The following is a 6,709-nucleotide window of genomic DNA, read 5'->3' as shown; positions in this document are numbered from 1 at the left end:
TGCTGTCAAGTCCACCTGCCGTAGCTGTTGTGGATTTCTTCAGGTCTTAAGCTCACAACAGCAAAGCAAAATAGCCAGTGCCACAGGCGCTTTTAACTTCTGGGCTGTTGGGGGCGGGAAGTATGTAGGAAAGTTTTGGAATCTTGTTCTTATTCCCTTCTAGGTGTGAGAGACATCATTGGTGGGACTGGCCCTGTTACCACTTCTCAGAGGTTGGGGATGATGCATTTGACAGAGCAGTGGGAAATTCCGGTTGGCTTTGTGGAACACTGATGCTTGGGCAAGGCAAATGCAGAAAAGGTGGCCTGATTGCCTAACCACTGCCATTTGGGTTGGTAATAAAATAATCACGCACCAATGGGTTATGGCATTCAGATGTGCATGTTTGAGTCCCAAAAAGAAAAGACCCTGTAGGAATATCAATGATCCCAGCTTTCGCCAGGTTTCTCAGCTAGAGCTGATGAATACTCTCTCGGCCCTGGGAGACACACGGTAAAAAGGCCAGTTGTTATCTGGCCATCTCATAGTACACCCCAAGGTTATTTTATTATATCGTAGAATTTTGTAGCCATCTCTCCAAAGCACAGGGCTGAAAAAGTTGAGTGCCTCGTCCATCCCTTTCCTTTCTAAGATTTCCCCCTTTATTTCCCGGGGAAGAGCAAATTCTGCCTGCAAATTCTTCTTACCACAAGGTGGCAGCAGACACTAGGATTTATTCCCATCGCACTCCCTAGCGTTTTTGAGTTTTTCAGTAGGAAATAACTATGCTAAGAAAGAAAATTCTAGAAAACTATGAGAGAGAGAGAGAGAGAGAGAGATACATGGATTACCCTGTTTTTTGCATTTGTACTCATCAGTAATCTGAAGCATACTTCTCGAACTTGCATGTGCGCATGAATTACCTGGGGATTTTATTAAAATACACATTTTGATTCAGGAGGTCTGGGTGAAATCCATGAATTTGCATTTCAAATAAACTGCCAGGTGATACTGATGATGCTGGTCCACAAACCACACCTGAAGTAGTGAGGGTCTTGTATGTTCCAGTGCTGTGAGAAAGAGCTTAAAAAGGGTCAGGAACGAAGGGTATTACATTGAGGGATTAAGGTTTCTTGGTCCAGTGCCACTGTCAGTTCACCTACCCTATCTGCTTGTTTTCGCATCTGTAAACCAGGGCTACAAATAGCACCCAAGCCCTCGGAGAGTGGGTGCAGGTGGTCCTTTGGGAAACAATGAAATGCAGCGCACCCGATGTGCTTTAGCCAAAATGGCTTGTGGTTCTCCCTGGTCTGTTTTTCCTCAGTTGTTGGAATTCCCAGAGTGCGATAAATGATGAGTGCTTGAATGAAGGAATAAATGAACGAGCATTCTCTTTAACCACGAGCAAATCATTTCCAATCAATCACTGGAATAGTGGTCTTAATTCTGTTGGGTTTTGTCGAATATCTAGATGAATGAGATCAATTCTACGTTAGGAAGAGAGCTGGTTTTTATTTGTGTGTGTGTCTTGTGTTCGCACATGTTGGTGAGTGCGCAAGTCTGTGTGTGTGTGTGTGTGTGTGTGTGTGACAGGCAGCACCGTTTGCTGCTTTGGCTTTTGTGACAAATTGCACGGATTCTCCGGGGTGTCCTGGAACAGGCGGAGAAGCTAGAGGTAGAACAGAGAAGAATGAAGAGAACAGCTCGGGCACAGACACCAATTTGAGCCGATTCTGTTTTTGAACTCTAGCTCTGCCGTTAACAGGATATGGGTCCTTGGGCAGTGATAAAACCTCCCTGGACCCCCATTTTCTCATCCATAAAACAGGAATAGTAACCGCTACCTTCCAGGAATGCTTTATTCAATCAGCTGTCAATTACTCAAATGCCTAGTGCATGCTGGTGCGATTCTAGACGCCTGAGATACTGGGATGACAACACACAGAATCTCTGAACTAACGTAACTTAAAATGATGTGGGTAAGGCTGGGAACAAATGAGGAACCAAAGAAATTAACATCAGCTAGTTAGAAGCAATGCTACGAAGAAAATAGACAAGGGCGGTAGGATAGTGAGGCTCAACTTCACATGAGGAGCCGGGGAAGGCAGTTCTGCCTGCGGAATCACGGAGCCTTAGAACTGAACATGGGAAAAGGTACAGTCATGTGAAGATCTGACTGTCCCAGGTACATGAATCAGCAGGCGCCAAAGCCCCGGGGGGAAGAAGTCTGATGTCTTTGAAAATGTACAAGGTAGAGTGGCTGCAGCAAAGACAGGCTGGTTCCTACAGAACAAGTAAACATTGTGGTCTTGATCTTCAGAGCAATGGAGAGGTTGTTAAGTGTCTTCAAAAAATCATTTAAACAAACATTTGATTGTGGGAAAATATGCATGATATAAAATCCACCATCCTAACCGGATTTCAGTGTACATTTCAGTGGCATGACGTATGTTCACGTTATCGCGCAACCATGGGCACCTGTCTCCTGAACTGTTTTCATCTTGCGACACTGAAGCGCTGAACCTTTTAAACGATAACTCCCCATTCCTCCCTCCCCACCTCTCCCTGACCTGCCCCCAGCCTCTGGGAACCGTCATTCTGTTTTCTTGTCTCTATGACGTTGATACAGTTTTTTCTTTTTTTTTTTTTTTTTTTTTTTGAGAGAGAGAGAGAGTGCAAGTGAGCAAGGGGCAGAGAGAGAGAGGGGGTGGGAGAATCCCACGAGGTGGGGAGGGGGAGAGAGAAAGAGAGAAAGGAAAGGAGAGAAAGAGAGAGAAGCAGCACTCACCCGGGGCTCGTCTTTTAACCAACGCGGGCTCGAGCTCACCTGACACCAAGCTCGAGCTCACTCACAGCGCTTGCTCAAGCTCACCTGATGTGGACTCGAACTCATGAACTCCGAGATCATGACCCGAGCCGAAGCCAAATGCTTAACGACTGAGCCCCGCAGGGGCCCCGATAAGGGTTTTTAAGGAGCTACTCAATGCACATTTATTCTGTGCAATTCACGATTCTCTGCCCAGGAATTACATCCTAGTGGAGGAGACAGACACCAAACACGTTAGCACATAGATCAAGCATTGCAGGCTCTGAAAAAGAATGCTGTGAAAAATCCAGGAAAAGATGGTAGAAAGCGAGCGGAAGTGGCTGTTTCTGCCACAGTGATCAAGAAGACGTCTTACTGAAGTGACTTGGAGGTGAGACATTTCACATGGAGAAGGAGGCAGTGTAGGGCAAAATCTGAGAGGAAAAGTATTCCACAGATGGAAAACTCCAGAGCAAACGTTCTCCGATGGGTGGGGGCCAGGCCATGTTTGAGGGCAGAAAGGAGACCAATGTGGTGGCAACAGAGGTGACAAGGGAAGGGCAACATTATGCTGGAGTTTTATTTATGTATTTTTAAATTTTTTTTTTTAATGTTTTATTCATTTTTGAGACAGAGAGTGAGCAGGGGAGGGGCCGAGGGAGAGGGAGACACACAATCCCAGGCAGGCTCCAGGCTCTGAGCTGTCAGCACAGAGCCCGACGCGGGGCTCGAACCCACAGACTGTGAGATCATGACCTGAGCCGAAGTCGGACGCTAAACCGACTGAGCCACCCAGGTGCCCCATATGCTGGAGTTTTAAAGAGACTGCTGTGTGCAGCTTGGGAAATGCGTTGAAGAGGACAAAGGATGGTTGACAAAAGGTCATTAGGCAGGCAGTTGGGCCAGGCTGGAGACGATGGTGGCTAGGAGCAGACTGAGATAAGAGTGTGTAGATTCAGGAAATAACTAAGGCTGAAATGAACAGAGTCTGGGGAGGGGTGAGGAGACAGAGAGACACCCGCAGGCATCCTGTTGCTGCAGTTCAAGTATGAGACTGCAGTGGTTTAATGACGAAGAGATTACTGGAGACAGAAAGAGACCCTGGTAAATTGTCTTTTCTTTTCAACCATCCTGCACAGGGTGTGGCTTGGAGTCACATCCATATGGTCGTTCCCTGGACGCTTGTAAATGTTCCTCTGAAAAACCAAAAAGACAGAGCAGGGCAAAATCTGGTCAAAACACCATCTTTATTGTTCTCAACATTATCCTTCTCTTGAACGCGGCTGAGATTGCATAATCCTACTTAGGTAACCATAACAACAGCTGACTCCTGGTGAGATAGCAGAGGACTGAAACCACCAAGTCAGAGATTGCCAACATGAATGAATGCCTGCAGGTGCCAGGCAGGTAGATGTGAGAAGCTGTGGGAAACAGTAGGAAGGGGTGGGGGGTGTGGCAAACTGTAGAGTGCTAGGCTGGTCAAACGTTACTCAACTTCCAATTTCTAAGAATCCTCATGCATTTAAAAAGATGATCTGCAGGGGCGCCTGGGCGGCTCAGTCAGATGAGCATCCGACTTCAGCTCAGGTCATGATCTCGCGGTTTGTGGGTTCGAGCTCCGCGTCGGGCTCTGTGCTGACCGCTAGCTCGGAGCATGGAGCCTGTCTTTGGATTCTGTGTCTCCCTGTCTCTCTCTCTCTCCCAAAACTAAATAAAACACTAAAAAAACTTAATAAAAAAATAAAAATATGACCTGCAGGTCATATTTAGCCTGTGGGTCGCCTATTTACTGCTCCCAGAGATTTTTTTTTTTTTACGTCACCTTTCCATTCAGTCAGCCGGGTCTTCCCCATCGGTGACCCCAAAGCTGATTTCCATCCCAAATTGTAACTTAAATGTGTTGACTTGCATTCTATTGGCTTTTTGGCCAACTACTAAACTGTTTTTTGCAACTTATCTCTGTCTGGCTGCAAACTCACCTCCCCCAGCAACTACTAAGCCCTCTGCAAACTTTGTTAACAGAGATTCTGGGTCTTACTCCAAGTCTGGGAAAGATACACACATAGAACAGGGCAGGACCACGTACCTTGGTGACCCGGGGTCATTTTTAAACCGAATGATTTTGGAAATGAATGAACGTAGCAAGCTGGCCATTTTTTGAATAGTCCCCACTACTTCTGGCCACCCCGGAGGCACCGGGGTTCGGGAGGCCTTTGCGTTGCAAGGAATATGAAGTGGGGACTTCTCCTCGCTCAAGCAAATCTTACTGGAGCTTTTGCCTTTTTTGAGAGAAGAAGGCGTCGCTTTACCAGCCCGTTAGTAAGAATTGTGTCATGCCGAAGTGTACGTAGAGTGCCTAGAGACAAAGTGTTTCCACAGAGAAGAGTGCTTATCTGGATAGTTCGACTCCCTAGAGATCAGAGAAAGCCGAGGCTGGAGCCAAGTGTCTCTGAGGAGGCCGCAGACTCAAGTCTATGATGCCTTTTTCTCGTTTGCTCTTTGCGTTGCCCGCTGCCCCCCGCTGGGATCTCTGACTGAGACTCCCACCCTATAGCTTTGAAATAATCATTTGGCTTGTTTTTACTCTCCTTCGCGACTTCTCAGTATTGGTCCTAGAAGCTGTCAAGTGCTCCGGGCTGTGCCACACTGGAAAGCCTATGTTTTAATCAAAATATCCTCTCAGGTGCAGTTCTTATGAGCGTAAATCAGTGCAAGGTCTTTGGAGGGCAGTTCGGCAATATTCACTAGCATGTGAAATCTGAGATGGCAGAACCAGCGTTCCATCTTTGGGAACCGATTCTACTGAAATCCCCACATCGTAATGTAGGTTTATTAGCAGCAGTGAAAACTAGAGGCAACCCGAAGGTTCATCAATAGAAGATTAAACAAATGGTTCTACAGACCGACTACAAACACTGGAGCCATTAAAAAGAAGGCCAGATGTATGTGTTCCGATGTGTGAGTAAAAAGGTAATCTATGATGTGCTATGGAGTGGAGACAGGATGTCCTAAAACTTTGACCATGAAGCAGTCCCTTAAAAATTGTTCTCTACATTCATATGCAAACAGGCATAGAAGGTTCTGGAAGAAGAGATTTAACAGTGGTTATTTTTGGAGATTGACAGTGGAAGTGGTGGTTGAGCGGCAAAGATAGGGAGAAATGAGGGGATTTAAAACTTTTTTTACTTTATATACTTTATATCGTTTGATTTAGAAAAATAATGAGCAGGTACTACATTTATACTAAAAAAAAATCACACTCAAACATTTCTTTTTTTTTTTAAGTTTATTTATTTTTGAGAGAGAGAGTGAGAGCAGGGGAGGAGCAGAGAGAGACAGAGGGAGACACAGAATCTGAAGCAGGCTCCAGGCTCCAAGCCGTCAGCCCAGAGCCCTATGAGCGGGAGATCATGACCTGAACCGAAGTCAGATGCTTAACTGACTGAGCCACCCGGGGGCCCCCAAGAAAGCAAACTTAAGCATTTAAAAATCAGTTACCCACATTTTGAGTGCATAATACCAAGACATTGGCTTAAGTGATGTTTTTTTCCCTCACTATTGCATGAATGGATGTTGATGAGTTTAACCATTTGTTTTTAGAATCAGTCACTTTGAGAATTGGGTGAAAATCGAACTGTCGTCATTGCCCAAAAAATGCCATGTGAAATGTGCTTGATATTCTAAGAATAAATGATGCGTATCTTAAAACTGAAAAAAACCTCTCTGAGGTCATTTCCAATTTCCTAGGCATGATTAAATTTGATATGTCCAATGAAAACAAATAATAATATTTGCAAAAACAGCAACAAACTTCTATAGCTGTGCTTCCCAACATGGTACCCACCATGCACTTATGGTTATTACCCACTTGTATATGGCTAGTCTGAATGGAGATGTGCTCTTAGTCTAAAACACATAGGATTT

This window comes from Lynx rufus, unplaced genomic scaffold (genome assembly GCF_022079265.1).
Source record: "Lynx rufus isolate CCGP_SWC_20201006 ecotype Redwood Valley unplaced genomic scaffold, mLynRuf1.p SCAF_4, whole genome shotgun sequence".
Taxonomy (NCBI): Eukaryota; Metazoa; Chordata; class Mammalia; order Carnivora; family Felidae; genus Lynx; species Lynx rufus.
Note: the sequence above shows the minus strand (reverse complement) of the source record.